Source organism: Somniosus microcephalus, chromosome 8, assembly GCF_052327205.1.
Source record: "Somniosus microcephalus isolate GS21.2 chromosome 8, FLI_Smic_1.0, whole genome shotgun sequence".
NCBI lineage: Eukaryota > Metazoa > Chordata > Chondrichthyes > Squaliformes > Somniosidae > Somniosus > Somniosus microcephalus.
This window is the reverse complement of record NC_140994.1, coordinates 108238241-108264722: the sequence shown is the minus strand read 5'-3', so window position 1 is coordinate 108264722 and position 26482 is coordinate 108238241.

Here is a 26482-nt window from a genome sequence, read left to right as displayed (position 1 = left end):
GACGCTCCCAGGACAGACAGGGCTCTCCCAGTACAGACAGGGCGCTCCCAGTACAGACAGACTGCTTGCAATACAGACAGAGTGCTCCCAGTAGAGACAGTCTGCTCCCAGTACAGACAGGCTGCTCCCAGTACAGACAGGCTGCTCCGAGTACAGACAGGCTGCTCCCCATGCAGACAGGGTGCTCCTAGCATAGACAGACTGCTGCCAGCACAGACAGGCTGCTCCCAGTACAGACAGACTGCTTACAGGACAGTCAGGCTGCTCCCCGTACAGAAAGACTGCTCCCAGTACAGACAGACTGCTCCCAGAACAGACAGACTGCTCCCAGTACAGACAGACTGCTCCCAATACAGACAGTCTGTTCCGAGTACAGGCAGGCTGCTCCCAGTACAGACAGGCTGCTCCCAGTACAGACAGCATGCTCCCCGTACAGGCAGACACTTCCGAGTACAGACGGGTGATGTGCCTCAATGAATCCGAGACTCAACGTTAACGGAGCAAAGCTAGGCTTTTATTAACTCAGCAAGTAATACACAGTGGAGAAGTGTCTCTCATCAAGAGATCTGCTGTACTGCCTGTGAGACACGCTGGGGCCTGCTTAAGTAGGGGCCAGGTATGGGCGGAGTCCTACACACAAAACCATACAGGTAAGGAAATGAAACTGAATCTAAACTCCCCTCCTTGTCACAGCCACAGGCACAATCAAACACAGAGAATACAGAGTGCCTGATGAATGGCATAGAATACAGAGTGCCTGATGAATGGCATATTTCATCACATTCACCCCTTCAACAGATTTATTCTGTTCGGAGGTTTGATAGTCCTCTGTGACCGACGTAGCTGTTGTGGTGCCACGGGTGTCAGCTGGGTGTCCCCGGTGGCCTCCTGGGTCTCTGCCGGGGGCGCCGCCAGGGTTGTTGAAGGGGTAGTTGGTGGGGGCACCGTTGGTCGATGTTCTTCCGGGGGTGCTGAAAGAATAGTGCGTGGGTAAGAGTTTCTGTGATCATTGTTGCTGTTATTGTCGTGGTTGTTGTCTTTACCGGCTGGGGCGACGTCTTTTATGGACACGGTGTCCTCCCTTCCGTCGGCGTGCCGCACATATGTGTATTGGGGGTTGGCGTGGAGTAGGTGCACTGACTCCATGAGAGGGTCCATCTTGTGGCCCCTCACATGCCTTCGTACAAATACCGGACCCGGGGTGGAGAGCCATGATGGCATTGATACGCCTGAGGTGGATTTCCGGGGAAAGACAAACATTCATTCATGAGGCGTGACATTAGTGGCAGTACACAATAGTGACCATATCGAATGGAGCACATCTGGGAGGACTTCCTGCCAGCGGGAGATAGGGAGGCCCTTGGTCCTTAGAGCTAGAGTGACTGCCTTACATACTGTCCCGTTCTCTCGCTCCACCTGGCCGTTACCTTGGGGGTTATAGCTGGTGGTACGGCTCGTGGCGATCCCCCTGGACAGCATGTACTGGCGTAGCTCTTCACTCATGAAGGACGCCCCCCTATCCGTATGGATGTAGCTCGGCATACCGAACAGGCAGAACAGGCTGTTGAGGCATTTAATGACCGTGGCGCTGGACATGTCTGGGCAGGGGAAGGCGAATGGGAAACGGGAGTATTCGTCCACAATGTTCAGGAAGTAAACATTGCGGTCGACTGACGGGAGGGGGCCCTTGAAATCTAAGCTGAGCCACTCAAAGGGCCCTGTAGCTTTGATTAAGTGGGCTCTAACTGGGCGGTAGAACCGAGGCTTACACTCAGCATAAGTGCGGCAGTTCCTGGTCAGAGACCGAACTTCCTCAATCGAGTAGGGTAAGTTGCAGGACTTTATGAAGTGGAACAGCCGTGTGACCCCTGGGTGACAGAGGTCGTTGTGGAGGGTCTGTAGCCGATCCCCGGTGGCGCTGGCACACATCCCTCGTGAGAAGGCGTCGGGGAATTCGTTAAGGGCCCCTGGCCGGTAAATGATGTCATACTCGAAGGTGGAGAGCTCCATCCGCCACCTGAGAATCTTATCATTATTAATCTTTCCCATCTGTTTATTATTAAACATAAACGCTACCGACCGCTGGTCGGTAAGTAGCGTGAAGCATTTGCCGGCTAGGTAGTGGCGCCAGTGGCGCACTGCCTCCACGATGGCTTGGGCCTCCATTTCCACGGAGGAGTGTCTGATCTCGGGCCCTTGGAGGGTCCTCGAGAAGATAGCTACGGGCCGCCACGCCTCGTTGAGGGTGGCCGCCAAGGCAAAGTCAGACGCATCACTTTCCACTTGAAAGGGAGAGTTCTCATCCACTGCCTGTAGCGCGGCCCGTTCAATATCCCACTTAATGCTTTTGAAGGCGGCGTGGGCCTCAGCAGACAGCGGAAAAGACGATGCTTTCACGAGGGGGCGGGCTTTGTCGGAGTAGTTGGGGAACCATTGGGCATAATAAGAAAATAACCCCAGGCACCTTTTCAGGGCTTTGGGAGTGTTGGGCAGGGGCAGCTCCCGTAGGGGGCGCAATCGGTCGGGGTCTTGTCCGATTTCCCCATTCTCCACCACGCTGCCTAGCATGCAGAGGCGCGTGGTGTTGAAAATGCACTTGTCCTCGTTGCAAGTGAGGTTGAGTTTTTGTGCGGTTTTCAGGAACCTCTCGAGGTTTGAGTCGTGATTCTGCTGGTTGTGACCGCAGATGGTGACGTTGTCGAGGTAGGGGAAGGTTGCCTGCAAGTGGTGGTCATCGACCATGCGGTCCATCTCCCTCTGGAAGACCGAGACCCCATTCGTCACGCCAAAGGGGACTCTGAGGAATTGGTAGAGGCATCCGTTCGCCTCGAAGGCGGTGTACGGGCGGTCCTCTGGTCTGATAGGGAGCTGGTGGTATGCTGACTTGAGGTCGATGGTGGAGAACACCCGGTATTGGGCAATTTGGTTCACCATTTCTGATATGCGGGGTAGCGGGTAGGCGTCTAGTTGGGTGTACATGTTGATCGTTTGGCTATAGTCGATCACCATCCATTTCTTCTCGCTACTCCTCACCACCACCACTTGGGCGCGCCACGGGCTGTTGCTGCGTTCAATAACGCGCTCCCTCAGCAGCCTGTCCACCTCGGTCGCGATAAACCGCCTGTCCTCCCAGCTGTACCTCCTGCTTTTGGTCGCTATTGGCCGGCAGTTGGGAGTAAGGTTCGCAAATAGCGAAGGCGGCTTTACCTTCAGGGTAGCCAGACCGCACACTGTGAGGGCGGCTGGAACCCACCGTAATTGAGCGTGATGCTTTGGTGGTTGCACTGGAAATCCAGGCCCAAGATCACGCTCGCACATAGACTCTTCATGATTAGTTATTTAAAATTATCGTATACTGTTCCGTTAACGGACAATTGTACCACGCAGTAACCCATAATGGTCGATGTCTGGGTTTTATCAGCCATAGAGATGGTGCCCCGAGCAGGGACCACCATTAGAGAGAGTTGTTGTGCTAGTTCAGGGTGGATAAAACTCTCCGTGCTTCCACTGTCAATTAAACATTTAACCCCGCACCCGTTTACCTCGATGTCCACCATTGATTTGGATAGCGGGTGCGGTCTGGTCTGGTCCACTGTGACCGATGCCACTGTAGGGCCCTGATCGAGACAAGATGGCGTCCACGCTGTCTGCTCACAAGATGGCGGACCCCACGAGGTCGGGCAAGATGGCGTCCAAGATGGCCGCTCCCACGGCGCACACGCGGCGGTGGCGGGTTTTCCAGCGGGGTTCCCTCTGCACACCTTCCCGAAGTGCCCCTTATTACCGCACTTAAGCAGGTGGTGCCTTTCGCCGGGCACAGGTTTCTGGTGTGCTTCGGCTGCCCGCAGAAGTAGCAGTTGGGGCCCCGACGCGTCGCGGCTGTCGTAGGGCTTCTGGGGGGAGAGCGGAGCCCCGGCGGTGTCGGGCTGCCGGGCGGGGAAGATGCCTTCCAAGATGGCGGCGCCCTTGGTGCACACGTGGCGCGTGGGCGGCGCGGGCTGAAGAGTAGGCGTCCGAGTTTCTCTGGGCCACATCCAGGGTTCGCGCTGTGTCCACAGCCTGTTTCAGATCCAATCCCGTTTTTTCCAGTATTCTCTGCCGGATGTAAGTGGAGCTGAGGCCTGTGATAAAGGCATCACAAACAAGCTCATCAGTGTACACTGCGGCTTTTACATCTTGGCACTTGCAGTCTTTGCCAAGCATTTTCAGTGTGACTAGGAACTCATCCAGCGATTCCCCAGGTTGCTGTGTGCGAGCAGCGAGCAGATGCCTAGCATACACCTCGTTCGTAGGCTGCTGGTAGTGCACCTTTAGGATGTCGCAGGCAGCCGGGTACGTGTCGGCGTCTTGGATGAGGGGGTAAACCCGGTGGCTTACCCAATGCCGCAGGATTCCGAGTTTCATACTTTCAGCGTCCGTAGCGTATGTGATGGCTGCGGAATTGTCCAGGAAGAATTCCATACACTTAAACCAGTGTCCGAATCGTGCCGATGCGTCCGAAGCATGCGGGTCCAAATCCAAACGTTTGGGTTTCAAGAGTTGATCCATTGCATTGAAAATTGAGTTAATAAAATTGATGTGCCTCAATGAATCCGAGACTCAACGTTAACGGAGCAAAGCAAGGCTTTTATTAACTCAGAAAGTAATACACGGTGGAGAAGTGTCTCTCATCCAGAGATCTGCTGTACTGCCTGTGAGACACGCTGGGGCCTGCTTAAGTAGGGGCCAGGTATGGGCGGAGCCCTACACACAATACAATACAGGTAAGGAAATGAAACTGAAACTAAACTCCCCTGCTTGTCACAGTCACAGGCACAATCAAACACAGAGAATACAGAGTGCCTGATGAAAGGCATAGAATAGAGAGTGCCTGATGAATGGCATATTTCTTCACAACGGGATGCTCCCAGTATAGATAGGCTGCTCCCAGTACTGTGAGACAGCTTCCAGTACAAAAAGACTGCTCCCAGTACAGTAAGACAGCTCCCAGTACAGACAGACTGCTCTAGATACAGACAGGCTGCTCCCAGTACAGACAGGGTGCTCCCAGTACATACAGAGCCCTCCCAGTACAGACAGGGTGCTCCCAGTACAGACAGGGCGCTCCCAGTACAGACAGGGCGCTCCCAGTACAGACAGGGTGCTCCCAGCACAGGCAGGGTGCTCGCAGCACAGAAAGGGCCCTCACAGCTCAGAAAGGGCGCTCCCAGCACAGACAGGGCGCTCCCAGCACAGACAGGGCGCTCCAAGTACAGACAGGGCGCTCCCAGCACAGACAGGACGCTCCCAGTACAGACAGGGCGCTCCCAATGCAGACAGGGCGCTAACAACACAGACAGGGCGCCCCCACTACAGACAGGGAGCTCCCAGGACAGACAGGGCTCTCCCAGTACAGACAAAGCGCTCCCAATACAGACAGACTGCTTGCAGTACAGAGAGCTCCCAGTAGAGACAGTCTTCTCCCAATACAGACAGGCAGCTCCCAGTACAGACAGGCTGCTCCCAGTACAGACAGGCTGCTCCCCATACGGACAGGGTGCTCCTAGCATAGACAGAATGCTGCCAGTAAAGACAGGTTGCTCCAAGTACAGACAGGCTGCTTCAAGGACAGACAGGTTGCTCCCCGTACAGAAAGACAGCTCCCAGTACAGACAGACTGCTCCCAGAACAGACAGACTGCTCCCAGTACAGACAGACAGCTCCCAGTACAGACAGTCTGTTCCGAGTAAAGACAGGCTGCTCCCACTACAGACAGGCTGCTCCCAGTACAGACAACATGCACCCCGTACAGGCAGACACTTCCGAGTACAGGCGGGCTGCTCCCAGTACAGACAGGCTGCTCCCAGTACAGTCAGACAGCTTGCAGTACAGATAGACTGCTCCCAGTACAGAAAGACTGCTACCAGTACAGACAGACTGCTCTAGATACAGACAGGCTGCTCCCAGTACAGACAATCTGGTCCAATTAGAGACGGGCTGTTCCGAGTTTAGACAGACTGCTTGCAGTACAGACAGACTGCTCCCAGTAGAGACACACTGCTCCCGGTAGAGACAGGCTGCTCCAAGTATAGACAGGCTGCTCCCAGTATAAACAGACTGCTCCCAGTACAGTTGGCTGCTCTCAGTACAGGCAGACTGCTCTCTGATTAGACAGGCTTCTGCCAGTAGAGACAGACTGCTTCCAGTGCAGACAGACTGCTCCCAGTACAGACAGGCTGCTCGCAGTACAGGCAGGCAGCTCCACATACAGACAGACTGTTCTGAGTACAGACAGGGTGCTCCCAGTATAGACAGGCTTCTCCCCATACAGAAAGACTGCTCCCCGTACAGACTGCACCCAGTACAGACAGACTGCTCCCAGCACAGACAGACTGCTTCCAGTACAGACAGACTGCTCTGAGCACAGATAGGCTGCTCCCAGTACAGACAGGTTGCTCCCAGTACAGACAGTCTGCACCCAGTACAGACAGTCTGCTCCCAGAACAGAGAGGCTGCTCCCAGTACAGATAGGCTGCTCCCAGTACAGGGAGGCTGCTCCCAGTACAGACAGGCTGCTCCGAGTACAGACAGTGTGCTCCCAGTACAGAAAGGCTGCTCCCAGTACAGACATGCTGCTACCAGTACGGACAGACAGCTTGCACCGCAGTCGGTTGCTCCCAGTACACACAGGGTGCTCAAAGTTCAGACAGTGTGGTCTCATTACTGACAGGGTGCTCTTAGTACAGACAGGGAGCTCCCAGTACAGGGAGCACGCTCTCAGTACAGGCAAGGTTCTCCCAGTAAACACAGTGTGCCTCCCAGTGCAGGCAGACTGCACCCAGTGCAGGCAGACTGCTCCAAGCCAACGCAGACAAATCCCAGCACAAACAGACTGCTCCTAGCACAGGCAGACTGCTCCCAGCACAGACAGACTGCTCCCAGTACAGACATGGTGCCCCCAGTACAGACAGGGCGATCCCAGTACAGACAGGGCAATCCCATTACAGACAGGTTGCTCCCAGTACAGACAGGGTGCTCCCAGTTCAGACAGGGTGCTCCCAGTACAGACAGGGTGCTCCCAGTACAGAACGGGCGTTCCCAGTACAGACAGGGCGCCCCCAGTATGTACAGGGCGCTCCCAGTACAGACAGGGCACTCCCAGTACAGACAGGGCGCTCCCAGTACAGTCAGGGCGCTCCCAGGACAGGCAGGGCGCTCCCAGCACAGACAGGGCGCTCCCAGAACAGACAGGGCGCTCCCAGAACAGACAGGGCGCTCCCAGCACAGACAGGCACTCCCAGCACAGAAAAGGCGCTCCCAGCACAGACAGGGCGCTCCCAGCACAGGCAGGGCTCTCCCTGCACAGAGAGGGCGCTCCCAGCACAGACAGGGCGCTCCCACTACACACAGGGTGCTCCCAGGACAGACAGAGAACTCCCAGTGCAGGCAGGGCGCGCCCAGTGCAGACAGGGCGCTCCCAGTGCAGACAGGGCGCTCCCAGTACAGACAGGGCTCAACCAGTTCAGACAGGGCACTCCCAGTGCAGACAGTCTGCTCGCAGTAGAGACAGACTGTTACCTTTACAGACAGACTGCTCTGAGTACAGACAGGGTGTTCCCTGTCCAGACAGTCTGCTCCCAGAACAGACAGGCTGCTTCAGGTACAGACAGACTGCTTCAAGTACAGACAGACTGCTCCAGATACAGACAGGCTGCTCCCAGTACAACCAATCTGCTCCAATTAGAGACAGGCTCTTCCGAGTTTAGACAGACTGCTTGAAGTACAGACAGACTGCTCCCAGTAAAGACAGGCTGCTCCCAGTAGAGACAGGCTGCTCCCAGTAGAGACAGGCTGCTCCCAGTAGAGACATTTTTGCTCCCAGTATAGACAGTGATGTGCCTCAATGAATCCGAGACCCAATGTTAACTGAGCAAAGCAAGGCTTTTATTTACTCAGAAAGTAATACACAGTGGAGAAGTGTCTCTCATCCAGAGATCTGCTGTACTGCCTGTGAGACACGCTGGGGCCTGCTTAAGTAGGGGCCAGGTATGGGCGGAGCCCTACACACAATACAATACAGGTAAGGAAGTGGAACTGAAACTAAACTCCCCTGCTTGTCACAGTCACAGGCACAATCAAACACAGAGAATACAGCGTGCCTGATGAATGGTATATTTCATCCCATTCACCCCTTCTACAGATTTTGTCTGTTCGGGGATTTGGTAGTCCTCTGTGACCGACGTAGCTGTTGTGGTGCCGCGGGTGTTGGCTGGGTGTCACCGGTGGCCTCCTGGGTCTCTGCCGGGGGCGCCGCCAGGGTTGTTGAAGGGGTAGTTGGTGGTGGCACCGTTGGTCTATGTTCTTCCGGGGGTGATGAAAGAATAGTGGGTGGGTTAGAGTTGCTGTGATCGTTGTTGCTGTTGTTGTCGTGGTTGTTGTCGTTACCGGCAGGGGCGATGTCTTTTTTGGACACGGTGTCCTCCCTTCAGTCGGCGTGCCGGACATAAGCGTATTGGGGGTTGGCGTGGATTAGGTGCACTGACTCCACGAGAGGGTCCGTCTTGTGACCCCTCACATGCCTTCGTACAAATACCGGACCTGGGGTGGAGAGCCATGACGGCATGGATACGCCTGAGGTGGATTTCCGGGGAAAGGCAAACATTCGTTCATGAGGCGTGGCATTAGTGGCAGTACACAATAGTGACCGTATCGAATGGAGCACATCTGGGAGGAATTCCTGCCAGCGGGAGGTAGGGAGGCCCTTGGTCCTTAGAGCTAGAGTGACTGCTTTCCATACTGTCCCATTCTCTCGCTCCACCTGACCGTTACCCTGGGGGTTGTAGCTGGTGGTACGGCTCGTGGCGATCCCCCTGGACAGCATGTACTGGCGTAGCTCTTCACTCATGAAGGACGCCCCCCTATCCGTATGGATGTAGCTCGGCACACCGAACAGGCAGAACAGGCTGTTGAGGCATTTAATGACCGTGGCGCTGGTCATGTCTGGGAAGGGGAAGGCGAATGGGAAACGGGAGTATTCGTCCACTATGTTCAGGAAGTAAACATTGCGGTCGACTGACGGGAGGAGGCCCTTTAAATCTAAGCTGAGCCGCTCAAAGGGCCGTGTAGCTTTGATTAAGTGGGCCCTATCTGGGCGGTAGAACCGAGGCTTGCACTCAGCGCAAGTGCGGCAGTTCCTGCTCAGAGACCGAACTTCCTCAATCGAGTAGGGTAAGTTGCGGGGCTTTATGAAGTGGAACAGCCGTGTGACCCCTGGGTGGCAGACGTCGTTGTGGCGGGTCTGTAGCCGATCCCCGGTGGTGCTGGCACACATCCCTCATGAGAGGGCATCGGGGGATTCGTTAAGGACCCCTGGCTGGTAAATGATGTCATACTCGAAGGTGGAGAGCTCGATCCGCCACCTGAGAATCTTAGCATTTTTAATCTTCCCCTTCTGTTTATTATTAAACATAAACACTACCGACCGCTGGTCGGTAAGTAGGGTGAAGCGTTTGCCGGCTAGGTAGTGGCGCCAGTGGTGCACTGCCTCCACAATGACTTGGGCCTCCTTTTCCACGGAGAAGTGTCTGATCTCGGGCCCTTGGAGGGTCCTCGAGAAGAAAGCTACGGGCCGCCCCGCCTGGTTGAGGGTGGCCACCAAGGCAAAGTGAGACGCATCACTTTCCACTTGAAAGGGAGTGTTCTCGTCCACTGCCTGTAGCGTGGCCCGCTCAATATCCTGCTTAATGCTTTTGAAGGCGGCGTGGGCCTCAGCAGAGAGCGGAAAAGAGGATGCTTTCAAGAGGGGCGGGCTTTGTCGGAGTAGTTGGGGACCCATTGGGCATAATAAGAAAATAGCCCCAGGCACCTTTTCAGGGCTTTGGGAGTGTTGGGCAGGGGCAGCTCCCGTAGGGGGCGCAATCGGTCGGGGTCTGGTCCGATTTCCCCATTCTCCACCACGCTGCCTAGTATGCAGAGGCGCTTGGCGTTGAAAACGCATTTGTCCTCGTTGTAAGTGAGGTTGAGTTTTTGTGCGGTTTTCAGGAACCTCTCGAGGTTCGAGTCGTGATCCTGCTGGTTGTGACCACAGATGGTGACGTTGTCGAGGTAGGGGAAGGTTGCCTGCAAGTGGTGGTCATCGACCATGCGGTCCATCTCCCTCTGGAAGACCGAAAACCCATTCGTCACCCCAAAGGGGACTCTGAGGAATTGGTAGAGGCGTCCGTTCGCCTCGAAGGCGGTGTACGGGCGGTCCTCTGGTCTGATAGGGAGCTGGTGGTACGCTGACTTGAGGTCGATGGTGGAGAACACCCAGTATTGGGCAATTTGGTTCACCATTTCTGATATGCGGGGTAGCGGGTAGGCGTCTAGTTGGGTGTACATGTTGATCGTTTGGCTATAGTCGATCACCATCCGTTTCTTCTTGCTACCCCTCACCACCACCACTTGGGCGCACCACGGGCTGTTGCTGCGTTCAATAATGTGCTCCCTCAGCAGCCTGTCCACCTCGGTCGCGATAAACCGCCTGTCCTCCCAGCTGTACCTCCTGCTTTTGGTCGCTATTGCCGGCAGTTGGGAGTAAGGTTCGCGAATAGCGAAGGTGGCTTTACCTTCAGGGTAGCCAGACCGCACACTGTGAGGGGCGGCTGGGACCCACCGTAATTGAGCGTGATGCTTTGGTGGTGGCACTGGAAGTCCAGGCCCAAGATCACGCTCGCACATAGACTCTTCATGATTAGTAATTTAAAATTATCATATACAGTTCCGTTAATGGACAATTGTATCGCGCAGTAACCCATAATGGTCGATGTCTGGGTTTTATCAGCCATAGAGATGGTGCCCCGAGCAGGGACCACCGTTAGAGAGAGTTGTTGTACTAGTCCAGGGTGAATAAAACTCTCCGTGCTTCCACTGTCAATTAAACATTTAACCCCGCAGCAGTTTACCTCGATGTCCACCATTGATTTCGATAGCAGGTGCGATCTGGTCTGGTCCACTGTGACCGATGCCACTGTAGGGCCCTGATCGAGACAAGATGGCGTCCATGCTGTCTGCTCACAAGATGGTGGACCCCATGAGGTCGGGCAAGATGGCGTCCAAGATGGCCACTCCCACGGCGCACACGCGGCGGTGGCGGGTTTTCCAGCGGGGTTCCCTCTGCACACCTTCCCGAAGTGCCCCTTCTTACCGCACTTAAAGCAGGTGGTGCCTTTCCCCGGGCACAGGTTTCTGGTGTGCTTCGGCTGCCCGCAGAAGTAGCAGTTGGGGCCCCGACTCATCGCGGCTGTCGTAGGGCTTCTGGGGGGAGAGCGGGGACCCGACGGTGTCGGGCTGCCGGGCGGGTAAGATGCCTTCCAAGATGGTGGTGCCCTTGGTGCACACATGGTGCGTGGGCGGCGCGGGCTGATGAGTAGGCATCCGAGTTTCTCTGGGCCACATCCAGGGATCGCGCTGTGTCCACAGCCTGTTCCAGGCCCAATCCCGTTTTTTCCAGTAGTCTCTGCCGGATGTAAGTGAAGCTGAAGCCTGTGATAAAGGCATCACAAACAAGCTCGTCAGTGTACACTGCGGCTTTTACATCTTGGAACTTGCAGTCTTTTCCAAGCATTTTCAGGGTGACTAGGAACTCATCCAGCGATTCCCCAGGTTGCTGTGGCGAGTCGTGAGCAGATGCCTAGCGTACAACTCCTTCGTAGGCTGCTGGCAATGCACCTTTTGGATGTCGCAGGCGGCCGGGTACGTGTCGGCGTCTTGGATGAAGGGGTAAACCCGGTGGCTTACCCAATTAGGCAGGATTCCGAGTTTCATACTTTCAGCGTCCGTAGCGTCTGTGATGGCTGCGGAATTGTCCAGGAAGAATTCCATACACTTAAACCAGTGTCCGAATCGTGCCGATGCGTCCAAAGCATGCGGGTCCAAATCCAAACGTTCGGGTTTCAAGAGTTGATCCATTGCGTTGAAAATAGAGTTAATAAAATTGATGTGCCTCAATGAATCCGAGACCCGACGTTAACTGAGCAAAGCAAGGCTTTTATTAACTCAGAAAGTAATACAGAGTGGAGAAGTGTCTCTCATCCAGAGATCTGCTGTACTGCCTGTGAGACACGCTGTGGCCTGCTTAAGTAGGGGCCAGGTATGGGCGGAGCCATACACACAATACAATACAGGTAAGGAAGTGGAACTGAAACTAAACTCCCCTGCTTGTCACAGTCACAGGCACAATCAAACACAGAGAATACAGCGTGCCTGATGAATGGCATATTTCATCACAGACAGGCTGCTCACAGCATACACAGACGGCTCCCAGTATACACAGGCTACTCCCAGTACAGATAGGCTGCTCGCATTACAGACAGGATGCTCCCAGTACAGACAGGCTGCTCCTAGTACAGACAGACTGCTCTCAGATTAGACAGGCTTCTCCCAGTACAGCCAGACTGCTTCCAGTATAGACTGGCTGCTCCCCATACAGAAAGACAGCTCCCAGTACAGACAGATTGCTCCCAGTACAGACAGACTGCTCCCAGTACAGACAAGCTGTTCCGAGTATAGACAGACTGCTCCCAGTACAGACAGGCTGCTCCCAGTTCAGACAGGCTGCTCCCAGTACAGACAGGCTGCTCCCAGTACAGACAGGCTGCTCCCAGTGCAGACAGGCGGCTCCCAGTGCAGACAGGCTGCTCCCAGTACAAACAGACTGCTCCCCGTAGAGACAGACTTTTCCGAGTACAGACAGGCTGCTCCCAGTAGAGACGGGCTGCTCCCAGTACAGGCAGTCTGCTCCCAGTACAGACAGACAGCTTCCAGTACACTCAGAGTCCTCCCAGTACAGACATGGAGCTCGCAGTACAGACAGAGTGCTCTCAGTAGAGATAGGCTGCCCTGAGTGCAGACAGATTGCTTCCAGAACAGACAGGGTGCTCCCAGATCAGACAGGCTGCTCCGAGTGCAGATAGACTGCTTCCAGTACAGTCTGGCTGCTCCCAGTCCGGAGAGACTGCTGTCAGAACAGGCAGGCTGCTCCAAGTACAGACAGGCTGCTCCCAGTACAGACAGACTGCTTCCAGTACAGAAAGACTGCTCCCAGTACAGACAGACTGCTTCCAGTACAGACAGCGTGCTTCCAGTACAGACAGATTGCTTCCAGTACAGACAGACTGCTCCGAGAACAGACAGGCTGCTCCCAGTACAGACAGGCTGCTCCCAGCACAGACAGGCTGCTCCAAGTACAGACAGTGGGCTCCGAGTACAGACGGGCTGCTCCCAGTACAGACATGCTGCTACCAGTACAGACAGACAGCTTCCAGTACAGACAGGGCGCTCCCAGTACAGGGAGCGCGCTCTCAGTACAGGCACATTTCTCCTAGTAAAGACAGTGTGCTCCCAGTACAGGCAGACCGCTCCCAGTACAGCCAGACTGCACCCAGCAAACGCAGACAGCTCCCAGCACAGACAGTCTCCTCCCAGCACAGACAGACTGCTCCCAGTACAGACAGGGTGCCTCCAGTACAGACAGGGTGATCCCAGTACAGACAGGGCAATCCCAGTACAGACAGGGTGCTCCTAGTACAGACAGGGTGCTCCCTGTACAGACAGGGTGCTCCCAGTACAGACAGAGCCCTCCCAGTACAGACAGGGAGCTCCCAGTACAGACAGGGCGCTCCCAGTACAGACAGGGTGCTCCCAGTACAGACATGCGCTCCCAGCACAGGGAGGGCGCACCCAGCACAGACAGGGCGCTCCCAGAACAGACAGGGGGCTCGCAGCACAGAATGGGTGCTCCCAGCTCAGAAAGGGCGCTCCCAGCACAGACAGGGCGCTCTCACTACAGACAGGGCGCTCCCAGTACAGACAGGGTGCTCCCAGTACAGACAGGGTGCTCCCAGCACAGACAGGGCGCTCAAAGCAAAGACAGGGCGCTCTCACTACAGACAGGGCGCTCCCAGGAGATACAGGGCTCTCCCAGTACAGACAGGGCACTCCCAGTACAGACAGACTGCTCCCAGAACAGACAGACTGTTCCCTGTACAGACAGACTGCTCTGAGTACAGACAGGGTGTTCCCTGTACAGACAGGCTGCTCCCACTACAGACAGGCTGCTCCCAGTACAAACAGGGCGATCCCAGTACAGACAAGGTGCTCCCAGTACAGACAGTGCGCTCCCAGCACAGGCAGGGCGCTCGCAGCACAGCAAGGGTGCTCCCAGTACAGACAGGGCGCTCGCAGCACAGACAGGGCGCTCCCAGTACAGGCAGGGTGCTCCCAGTACAGACAGGCTGCTCCCAGTACAGACAGGCTGCTCCCCATACAGACAGGGTGCTCCTAGCATAGACAGACTGCTGCCAGTATAGACAGGCTGCTCCCAGTACAGATAGACTGCTTCCAGGACAGACAGACTGCTCCCAGAACAGACAGACTGCTCCCAGTAAAGACAGTCTGTTCCGAGTACAGACAGGCTCCTCCCAGTACAGACAGGCTGCTCCCAGTACAGACAGCATGCTCCCCGTACAGGAAGACACTTCCGAGTACAGACGGGCTGCTCCCAGTACAGACAGGATGCTTCCAGTACAGTCAGACAGCTCCCAGTACAGAAAGATTGCTCCCAGTAGAGACAGACTGCTCCAGATACAAACAGGCAGCTCCCAGTACAGCCAATCTGGTCCAATTAGAGACAGGCTGTTCCGTTTTTAGACAGATTGCTTGCAGTACAGACAGACTGCTCCCAGTAGAGACACGCTGCTCCCAGTAGAGACAGGCTGCTCCCAGTATAGACAGTCTGCTCCCAGTATACACAGACTGCTCCCAGTACAGATAGGCTGCTCTCAGTAGAGACAGACTGCTCTCAGATTAGACAGGCTTCTGCCAGTAGAGACAGACTGCTTCCAGTGCAGACAGACTGCTCCCAGTACAGACAGTGTGCTCCCAGTACAGACAGGCTACTCCCTTTACAGACATGCTGCTAGAAGTACAGACAGACAGCTTCCAGTGCAGACAGGGTGCTCCCAGTACAGACAGGTTGCTCACAGATCAGACAGTGTGGTCTCATTACTGACAGCGTGCCCTCAGTACAGACAGTGCGCTCCCAGTACAGACAGGGCGCTCCCAGTACTGACTGCCTGCTCCCAGAACAGACAGACTGTTCCCTGTACAGACAGACTGCTCTGAGTACAGACAGGGTGTTCCCTGTACAGACAGTCTGCTCCCAGAACAGACAGGCTGCTCCCAGTACAGACAGACTGCTTCCAGTCCAGACAAACTGCTCCAGATACAGACAGGCTGCTCCCAGTACAGCCAATCTGCTCCAATTAGAGACAGGCTCTTCCGAGTTTAGACAGACTGCTTGAAGTACAGACAGGCTGCTCCCAGTAGAGACAGGCTGCTCCCAGTAGAGACAGGCTGCTCCCAGTAGAGACAGGCTGCTCCAAGTATAGACAGGCTGATCACAGCATACACAGATGGCTCCCAGTATACACAGACTGCTCCCAGTACAGATAGGCTGCTCCCAGTACAGACAGACTGCTCCCAGTACAGACAGACTGCTCCCTGTACAGACAGACAGCTGCCCATATAGACAGACAGTTCCGAGTGCAGACAGGATGCTCCCAGTATAGAGAGGCTGCTCCCCATACAGAAAGACAGCTCCCAGTACAGACAGACTGCTCCCAGTATAGACAGGCTGTTCCGAGTACAGGCAGACTGCTCCCAGTACAGACAGGCTGATCCCAGTTCAGACAGGCTGCTCCCAGCACAGACAGGCTGCTCCCAGTGCAGACAGGCTGCTCCCAGTAAAGACAGGCTGCTCCCAGTAAAGGCAGGCTGCTCCCAGTACAGACAGGCTGCACCCAGTACAGACAGGCTGCTCCCAGTACAGACAGACAGCTTCTAGTACAGTCAGGCTGCTCCCAGTTCAGACAGACTGCTGTCAGAACAGGCAGGCTGCCCAAAGTACAGACAGGCTGCTCCAAGTACAGACAGGCTGCACCCAGTACAGACAGGCTGCTCCCAGTACAGACAGACAGCTTCTAGTACAGTCAGGCTGCGCCCAGTTCAGACAGACTGCTCTCAGTACAGGCAGGCTGCCCAAAATACGGACAGGCTGCTCCAAGTACAGACAGACTGCTCCCAGTACAGAAATGCTGCTCCCAGTACAGACAGAATGCAGCCTGTACAGACTGACTGCTCCCAGTGCAGACAGACTGCTCTCACAACAGACAGCCTGCTCCAAGTACAGACAGGTTGCTGCCTGTAATGACAGACAGCTCTCAGAACAGGCAGCCTGCTCCGAGTACAGGCAGACTGCTCCCAATAGAAACAGACTGCTCGCAGTGCAGACAGGGTGATTGCAGTGCAGACAGGGTGATCGCAGTGCAGACAGAGTTCTCGCAGTGCAGACTGGGCGATTGCAGTGCAGACAGGGATCTCGCAGTGCAGACAGAGTGTTCGCAGTGCAGACAGGGTGCTCGCAGTGCAGACAGGCTGCTCCGAGTACAGAAAGAATGCTCCCAGTACAGACAGACTGCTCCCAGTACAGACAGGCTGCTCCCAGTACAGAAGGACTGCTCCCAGTACAGGCAGACTGCTCCCCATACAGACAGACTCTTCCGAGTACAGACAGTGTGCTCACAGTATAGACAGGCTGCTCCCCATACAGAAAGACTGCCCCCCTACAGACAGACAGCTCGCAGTACAGACAGCCTGCTCCCAGTACAGACAGGCTGCTCCCAGTACAGAGAGGCTGCTCCCAGTACAGAGAGGCTGCGCCCAGTACAGAGCGGCTGCTCCCAGTACAGAAAGGCTGCTCCCATTACAGACAGGCTGCTCCCAGTACAGACAGGCTGCTCCCAGTACAGACAGACAGCTTCCAGTACAGTCAGGCTGCTCCCAGTTCAGACAGACTGCTGTCAGAACAGGCAGGCTGCCCAAAGTACAGACAGGCTGCTCCAAGTACAGACAGACTGCTCCCAGTACAAAAATGCTGCTCCCAGTACAGACAGACTGCACCCAGTACAGACTGACTCCTCCCAGTACAGACAGACTGCCCTCAGAACAGACAGACTGCTCCAAGTACAGGCAGGTTGCTGCCTGTAATGACAGAAAACTCTCAGAACAGACAGTCTGCTCCGAGTACAGGCAGACTGCTCCCAGTAGAAACAGACTGCTCGCAGTGCATACAGTGTGCTCGCAGTGCAGACTGGGTGATTGCAGTGCAGACAGGGTTCTCGCAGTGCAGACAGGGTGCTCGCAGTGCAGATAGGGTGCTCGCAGTGCAGACAGGGTGCTCGCAGAGCAGACAGTGTGCTCGCAGTACAGAGAGTTTGCTCCCAGGAAAGAGAAACAGCATCCAATACAAATGGTGAGCTCCTAGTAGAGTCAGAATGCTCCCAGGACAGAGGGTGTGCTCCCAGTCCAGAGATGGTGCTCCCAGTATAGAGAGTGTGCTCCCAGTACACAGATGGTGCTCCCAGTACAGACAGGGTGCTCCCAGTAGAGACAGGGTGCTCCCAGTACAGACAGAGTGCTCCCAGTACAGACAGGGTGCTCCCAGTACAGACATTATGCTCCCAGTGCAGACAGGCTGCTCCCAGTACAGACAGGGTGCTCCCAGTACAGACAGGGTGCTCCCAGTATGGACAGACTGTTCCCCGTACAGGCAGGCTGCTCTGAGCACAGACAGGGAGCTTCCTGTACATACAGTCTGCTCCCAGCACAGACAGGCTGCTCCCAGTACAGACAGACTGCTTCCAGTACAGACAGGCTTCTCCCAGTATAGACAGTTAGCTCCCAGTACAGACAGGTTGCACCCCATACAGAAAGAGTGTTCCAAGTACAGACAGGCTGCTCCAGATACAGACAGGCTGCTCCCAGTACAGCAAATCTGCTCCAATTACAGACAGGCTGTTCCGAGTTTAGGCAGACTGCTCCCAGTACAGAAAGACTGCTCCCAGTACAGACAGGCTGCTCCCAGTAGAGACAGGCTGCTCCCAGTAGAGAGAGGCTGCTCCCAGTATACACAGGGTGCTCCCAGTACAGATAGGCTGCTCCCAGTACAGACAGGCTGCTCCCAGCACAGACAGACTGCTCTCAGATTAGATAGGCTTCTCCCAGTAGAGACAGACTGCTTCCAGTAGAGACAGACTGCCCCAATACAGACAGACTGCTCCCAGTACAGACAGGCTGCTCCGAGTACAGACAGACTGCTTCCAGTACAGAGAGGCTGATCCCCGTACAGACAGACTGCTTCCAGTACAGAATGACTGCTCCCAGTGCAGACAGACTGCTCTCAGAACAGACAGACTGCTCCAAGTACAGACAGGTTGCTGCCTGTAATGACAGACAGCTCTCAGAACAGACAGTCTGCTCCGAGTACGGGCAGACTGCTCCCAGTAGAAACAGACTGCTCGCAGTGCAGACAGGGTGATCGCAGTGCAGACAGGGTGATCGCAGTGCAGACAGGGTTCTCGCAGTGCAGACTGGGCGATTGCAGTGCAGACAGGGTTCTCGCAGTGCAGACAGGGTGCTCGCAGTACAGACAGTGTGCTCCCAGTAAAGACAAACAGCACCCAATACAGATGGGGTGCTCCTAGTAGAGACAGAATGCTCCCAGTACAGAGAGTGTGCTCCCAGTCCAGAGATGGTGCTCCCAGTACAGAGAGTGTGCTCCCAGTACACAGATGGTGCTCCCAGTACAGACAGGGTGCTCCCAGTACAGACAGGGTGCTCCCAGTACAGACAGGCTGCTCCCAGTACAGACAGACTGCTCTCAGATTAGATAGGCTTCTCCCAGTAGAGACAGACTGCTTCCAGTAGAGACAGACTGCCCCAATACAGACAGACTGCTCCCAGTACAGACAGGCTGCCCCGAGTACAGACAGACTGCTTCCAGTACAGAGAGGCTGATCCCCGTACAGACAGACTGCTTCCAGTACAGACAGGCTGCTCCCAGTACTGACAGGCTGCTCCCAGTACTGACAGGCTGCTTGCCGTACAGACAGGCTGCTCCCAGTACAGACAGGCTGCTCTCAGAACAGACAGGCAGCTCCCAGTACAGACAGTCTGCTCCCAGTACAGACAGACTGCTCCCAGTAAAGGCAGCCTGCTCCGAGTACAGACAGGCTGCTCCCAGTACAGACAGACAGCTCCCAGTACAGTCAGGCTTCTCCCAGTTCAGACAGACTGCTGTCAGAACAGGCAGGCTACCCAAAGTACAGACAGGCTGCTCCAAGTACAGACAGGCTGCTCCCAGTACAGACAGGCTGCTCCCAGTAAAGGCAGGCTGCTCCCAGTACAGACAGGCTGCACCCAGTACAGACAGGCTGCTCCCAGTACAGACAGACAGCTTCTAGTACAGTCAGGCTGCTCCCAGTTCAGACAGACTGCTGTCAGAACAGGCAGGCTGCCCAAAGTGCAGACCGGCTGCTCCAAGTACAGACAGACTGCTCCCAGTACAGAAATGCTGCTCCCAGTACAGACAGATTGCAGCCAGTACAGAATGACTGCTCCCAGTGCAGACAGACTGCTCTCAGAACAGACAGACTGCTCCAAGTACAGACAGGTTGCTGCCTGTAATGACAGACAGCTCTCAGAACAGACAGTCTGCTCCGAGTACGGGCAGACTGCTCCCAGTAGAAACAGACTGCTCGCAGTGCAGACAGGGTGATCGCAGTGCAGACAGGGTGATCGCAGTGCAGACAGGGTTCTCGCAGTGCAGACTGGGCGATTGCAGTGCAGACAGGGTTCTCGCAGTGCAGACAGAGTGCTCGCAGTGCAGACAGGGTGCTCGCAGAGCAGACAGGGTGCTCGCAGTACAGACAGTGTGCTCCCAGTAAAGACAAACAGCACCCAATACAGATGGGGTGCTCCTAGTAGAGACAGAATGCTCCCAGTACAGAGAGTGTGCTCCCAGTCCAGAGATGGTGCTCCCAGTACAGAGAGTGTGCTCCCAGTACAAAGATGGTGCTCCCAGTACAGACAGGGTGCTCCCAGTACAGACAGGGTGCTCCCAGTACAGACAGGCTGCTCCCAGTACAGACAGACTGCTCTCAGATTAGATAGGCTTCTCCCAGTAGAGACAGACTGCTTCCAATAGAGACAGACTGCCCCAATACAGACAGACTGCTCCCAGTACAGACAGGCTGCTCCGAGTACAGACAGACTGCTTCAAATACAGAGAGGCTGATCACCGTACAGACAGACTGCTTCCAGTACAGACAGGCTGCTCCAAGTACTGACAGGCTGCTCCCAGTACTGACAGGCTTCTTGCCGTACAGACAGGCTGCTCCCAGTACAGACAGGCTGCTCTCAGAACAGACAGGCAGCTCCCAGTACAGACAGTCTGCTCCCAGTACAGACAGACTGCTCCCAGTACAGACAGCCTGCTCCGAGTACAGACAGGCTGCTCCCAGTACAGACAGGCTGCTCCCAGTACAGAAAGACTGCTCCCAGTACAGACAGACTGCTCCCAGTACAGTCAGGCTTATCCCAGTACAGAAAGACTGCTCCCAGTACAGACAGACTTCTTGCAGTACAGACAGGCAGCTCCCAGTACAGACAGGCTGCTCCCAGTACAGGCAGACTGCTCCCCATACAGACAGACTGTTCCGAGTACAGACAGTGTGCTCCCAGTATAGACAGGCTGCTCCCCGTACAGAAAGACTGCTCCCCATACAGACAGACAGCTCCCAGTACAGACAGCCTGCTCCCAGTACAGACAGGCTGCTCCCAGTACAGAGAGGCTGCTCCCAGTACAGACAGACAGCTTCCAGTACAGTCAGGCTGCTCCCAGTTCAGACAGACTGCTGTCAGATCAGGCAGGCTGCCCAAAGTACAGACAGGCTGCTCCAAGTACAGACAGACTGCTCCCAGTACAAAAATGCTGCTCCCAGTACAGACAGACTGCACCCAGTACCGACTGACTCCTCCCAGTACAGACAGTCTGCCCTCAGAACAGACAGACTGCTCCAAGTACAGACAGGTTGCTGCCTGTAATGACAGAAAACTCTCAGAACAGACAGTCTGCTCCGAGTACAGGCAGACTGCTCCCAGTAGAAACAGACTGCTCGCAGTGCATACAGTGTGCTCGCAGTGCAGACTGGGTGATTGCAGTGCAGACAGGGTTCTCACAGTGCAGACAGGGTGCTCGCAGTGCAGACAGGGTGCTCGCAGTGCAGACAGGGTGCTCGCAGAGCAGACAGTGTGCTCGCAGTACAGAGAGTGTGCTCCCAGGAAAGACAAACAGCATCCAATACAAATGGGGAGCTCCTAGTAGAGTCAGAATGCTCCCAGTACAGAGGGTGTGCTCCCAGTCCAGAGATGGTGCTCCCAGTATAGAGAGTGTGCTCCCAGTACACAGATGGTGCTCCCAGTACAGACAGGGTGCTCCCAGTAGAGACAGGGTGCTCCCAGTACAGACAGAGTGCTCCCAGTACAGACAGGGTGCTCCCCGTACAGACAGACTGCTCCGAGTACAGACAGGGTGCTCCCAGCATAGACAGACTGCTGCCAGTACAGACAGGCTGCTGCCAGTACAGACAGACTGCTTCCAGTGCAGACAGCCTGCTCCCCGTACAGAAAGACTGCTCCCAGTACAGACAGACTGCTCCCAGAACAGACAGACTGCTCCCAGTACAGACAGGCTGCTCCCAGTACTGACAGGCTGCTCCCAATACAGACATATTTCTCCCAGTACAGACAGCCTGTTCCGAGTACAGACGGGCTGCTCCCTTTACAGACTGGCTGCTCCCAGTACAGACAGACTGCTCTAGATACAGACAGGCTGCTCCCAGTATAGCCAAACTGCTCCAATTAGTGACAGGCTGTTCTGTGTTTAGACAGACTGCTCCCAGTAGAGAAACGCTGCTCCCAGTAGAGAGGGGCTGCTCCCAGTAGAGACACGCTGCTCCCAGTAGAGACAGGCTGCTCCCAGTGTAGACAGGCTGCTCCCAGTATACACAGACTGCTCCCAGTACAGGTAGGCTGCACCCAGTACAGACAGGCTTCTCCCAGTAGAGACAGACTGCTCTCAATACAGACAGACTGCTCTCAGATTAGACAGGCTTCTGCCAGTAGATACAGACTGCTTGCAGTACAGACAGACAGCTCCCAGTACAGACAGGCTGCTCCCAGTACAGGCAGACTGCTCCCCATACAGACAGACTGTTCCGAGTCCAGACAGAGTGCTCCCAGTATAGACAGGCTGCTCCCCGTACAGAAAGACTGCTCCCCATACAGACAGACATCTCCCAGTACAGACATGCTGCTCCCAGTACAGAGAGGCTGCTCCCAGTACAGACAGACAGCTTCCAGTACAGACAGGGTGCTCCCAGTACAGAGAGGGTGCTCCCAGTACAGACAGGGTGCTCCCAGTACAGACAGGGTGCTCCAAGTACAGACAGGCTGCGCTGTGTACAGACAGACTGCTTCCAGTACAATCAGGCTGCTCCCAGTACAGACGAACTGCTGTCAGTACAGGCAGGCTGCTCCAAGTACAGACCGGCTGCTCCCAGTACAGACAGGCAGCTCCCATTACAGACAGTCTGCTCCCAATACAGAGAGCCTGCTCCCAGTACAGACAGCCTGCTCCGAGTACAGATAGGCTGCTCCCAGTACAGACAGGCTGCTCCCAGTACAGAAAGACTGCTCCCAGTACAGACAGACTGCTCCCAGTACAGACAGGCTGCTCCCAGTACAGACAGGCTGCTCCCAGTACACACTGACTGCTCCCAGTACAGACAGACTGCTCCAAGTAGAGACAGACTTCTTCCAGTGCAGACAGGCTGGTCCCAGTACAGACAGACTGCTCTCAGAACAGACAGACTGCTACAAGTACAGACAGGTTGCTGCCTGTAATAACAGACAGCTCTCAGAACAGATAGTCTGCTCAGAGTACAGGCAGACTGCTCCCAGTAGAGACAGACTGCTCGCAGTACAGACAGGGTGCTCGCAGTACAGACAAATGGCACCCAGTACAGAAAGGTTGCTCCCAGTACAGAGAGGGTGCTCCCAGTACAGAGAGGGTGCTCCCAGTACAAACAGGGTGCTCCCAGTACAGACAGAGTGCTCCCAGTACAGACAGGGTGCTCCCAGTACAGACAGGTGTAGGTGTTGCAAAATTTTCCCTATTTCCCTGAAAATCGAAAAATATTGCTCCACATCATGGACGAAGAATTGCGTGATGTGACTTGTCTACAATGATTTAAAATGTGCCTAGAACCGCAAAAGAGTTCTCTGAGTTGAAAATGGTGTGGACAACAATGGAATCGAGGAATTCATGGAAATATCCACACACATTGAGACAGTACATCTTAAAAAATAATTCCCCGTCGTTTGGGCAATCACAAAAGTTTTAAAATGGCCACAGAAAGCATTGGCCAAGATACTGGTGCATAAAAAGCAGCTCGAGAGGTCTGTGTGTATAACGTAGGAGGATCTACCGTGGCAGTCAATGACCTGCCAATCAAAGGGAGGTTCCCTTAGAAGGACTTGAAGTTGCTTATTTACTTATGAGATTAGCCCACTTGAGAATGATGCAGGACAATCGATTTGAATCTACTTCTGTTTACACAGATATTCAGAGCTCCCTCAGACAATGATAGACGGAAATCATGGAACGGATTTTGATTTGCAACAGTTTAAGAACTGAATGGGTTTAAATCACCCATCATTCTGGACAATAGAGCAGTTGCATTTCCATTTTGTTTTAGCCGAGGTGGGCTCTGGATGTGGGCGGGAACATTTCGGCCCCATAGTGCAGACACACTAACCCAGTCCAACCACTTTGAGTTAGCCAATCACAGCTTGTCTCCTGTGAATTGGAACTTTTTGGGCGCAAATTTTCCAGACAGGCAAACAGCAGGGGGCGGGGGTCTCACCAGGTATATATGATAGCTCCTGAGAAGCTAACGCTGTTTTTACTTCCTGGGACCACAGGTGAGCTTCTCTCTCTCTCTCTCTTAGCTCTCATTTCGCTGGACCCCAGGTGAGCAGGGTTTCTGACTCCTCAGCAAAGCAACCTAGTAAGGAGTTGGGGCATGGTAATTAAGGGGATATTGCTAAGTTTGTTTAATCAACATTGCAGCCACTTATCCCTCGTTTTTACCATCTGCATTCCCCCATTTAAGCAATTTTACTGTAATTACTGTGTTCGTGTGGTATAGTTTATAATTTGATTGTAGTTCATTTAGTTAATAAAACTTGATTTTTTTTCTCTCATCCAAACCACGTGTCCATTTCAATATCATTAATTATAAGTCCTTCAGTCAGAACTGGAAGGTGGGATAGTGATTCGAAACCGCTGTTTTAAGATTGGTTTATTTGGAATTGGTCAGTGTGCAGGCAAAGGCTGCAAGACCAGGAAAGTTACCTTAAACCAGTTAAAAGAATCCCCCCTTACAAAATGGCGACTGCAGCAGGACTGCAGGCCTTTTGTGATTTGATATCTGGATCTGAAGAAAGCATCAGCTCTTGCTTCTCTCATTTTCAGTATGTGGGTAGCCCTGCAGATGTTAGCAGTAGCGTGTAGGCTGACCTATCATGGTATAGGTGGTTGGTTTAGGAAGGATGAGATGAGGGAGCAGGAAGAGGTTAAGGAGGCCAAGAATCGGGAGTCCCAGTTTGAAAAATGCCAGGCATTTATAGAGTGCCTGGTGCAGGAAGTCACTGAGGCCAGAGAAAGTGAGATGAGACTGCGGGAAGAGAATGTCCGCCTCATCTCAGAAGTAAAAGAGCAGGAGGAAAGGTTTCGGTAAGTAAATGCAGCCTATAAGCTGGCCTGCGACCAAAGGTTCAGTTAAACTGATCATGGCCCCTATAGGGCAGAGATAGAAAGCCTTAAAGTGGTTTTAAAGGCAGCAGAGGGGATGATTTGTCTGATCAGCCCGAAGGCAGGTCAGCAGGATTTTACTGGCAGCCCAAGTGAAACCATCCCACAGGCAGCACCCAGAACGGGGCTGGATAGGGAATTAGAGATCTCAAGACGGCAGCCCACAGCTCCGAGTTCTGTGGAGTTCTGGCAGCAAGGAGGGGTGGACAATGGGGTGGTAGAATGCCAGCAGGTCCCGCTAGGCAGGTGGGGACAAGGACCAGTATACCCCCTCCGACAACGGAGGTACAGTCTGCCCATGAGTGGTGAACCTGAGAATAGGAATCCTCAGCCCACAGCAGGCACAAGTTCACAGGCAAGCTCTGTGGCTTGTGTGGGGTGAGGAGCAATTCATGAACAGAGTAAGCTGCTTAAGCCAGGGAACAGGGAAGGAGAGTTCTGGGACCCCTGTAGAGCAGGTCCAATAGCAGAAATCCGGGACAAGGGAGGCACAAAGGGGATAGTTTCGGCCCCAGGCCAAAGGCAGGTCCAAGTCCAAAATTCCCCATTTAAAGCCACACAGGTAAGAGGACATGAGTTTGCCCACCAGTCAAGTGCAAGTCCACAGACTGTAAAGACAGGCACTGTGGCTTGTTCCCAGGGAAAAGTTGTCCAGCCCACAAATTGGGACACTTCCCTACCCCAGTGGGACCCTAGTTTTGCAAAAAGTACAAATCTGAAATGGTTGGGTGGCTTAGGAACAGAGAAACAGCAGCCTGGGATCAGAAATCAGCAGGCTGCTGCCCATCTATTCACAGAAACTGCCTGCGCAGGCACGGTTCCCCAGCCCGTACCCCCAGCGGATCCTTTTCAGTTTTCCTGCACAGGCGCAGTCGCGCGCCTGAGGGGAGAGCTTTGCCAAAAGGGGGGCCATGCAGGCACAGCCATGCGGCTGAGGGAAGAGGTTTCTCAACACTGGGTTCGCGCAGGCGCAGTCGCGAACCCGGAACTCCCAGCGACTCCTTTCCTCAGTGAGGTCGAGCGCGCAAATGCAGTTGGCTGTTTAATGATCCCCACTTCCCAGAATAAATGCACAGGTGCAGATGCCTGCTTGGAAGACCCAGCAGTTCTTCCAACCGTTTTTAAAGTGACAGAACGTGCAGACGCGTTTGCGTGCGCTAGTGTAGCAGTTCCCAAGCCCTATAAAGAAATTGTTCATGCAGGCGTGGTTGCCTGTGGGACCCTAACGGCCCCTCTTCTGTTTTCCCATGCAGGCGCAATCGCCTGTTTGAAGCCAGAGGTTTCACAGCCTCTGCCGTGGGACAAGGGGGAGGAGGTTTGCGCAGGCGCGGCTGCCTGTTTGAATACAGAGGCTTCACAGCCTCTGCCGAGGGACTCCAAAAAGATTGCTTGCGCAGGCGCGGTTGCCTGCCGGACCACAGCGGCTCTTCCTCAATTTTTTCAAGTAGGCGCACCTGCTTGTTTGAAGACACAGGCTTCACAGCCTCTGCCGCGGGACTCAGGGGAGAAGGTTTGTGTAGGCGCACTCGCCTGTTTAAAGGGACCAGCTTCCCAGCCAGCCTCTAGAATGGTTCCCCCCATGATATGGGACACTGGGGGGCAGGGATAGCAATTCCTCTTGCAGGGGAGCTGGTAACAGGTTTTGGACATGGGGGAGAAGGTTCCCAGCCAGCTAGGGCTGCGACCCTG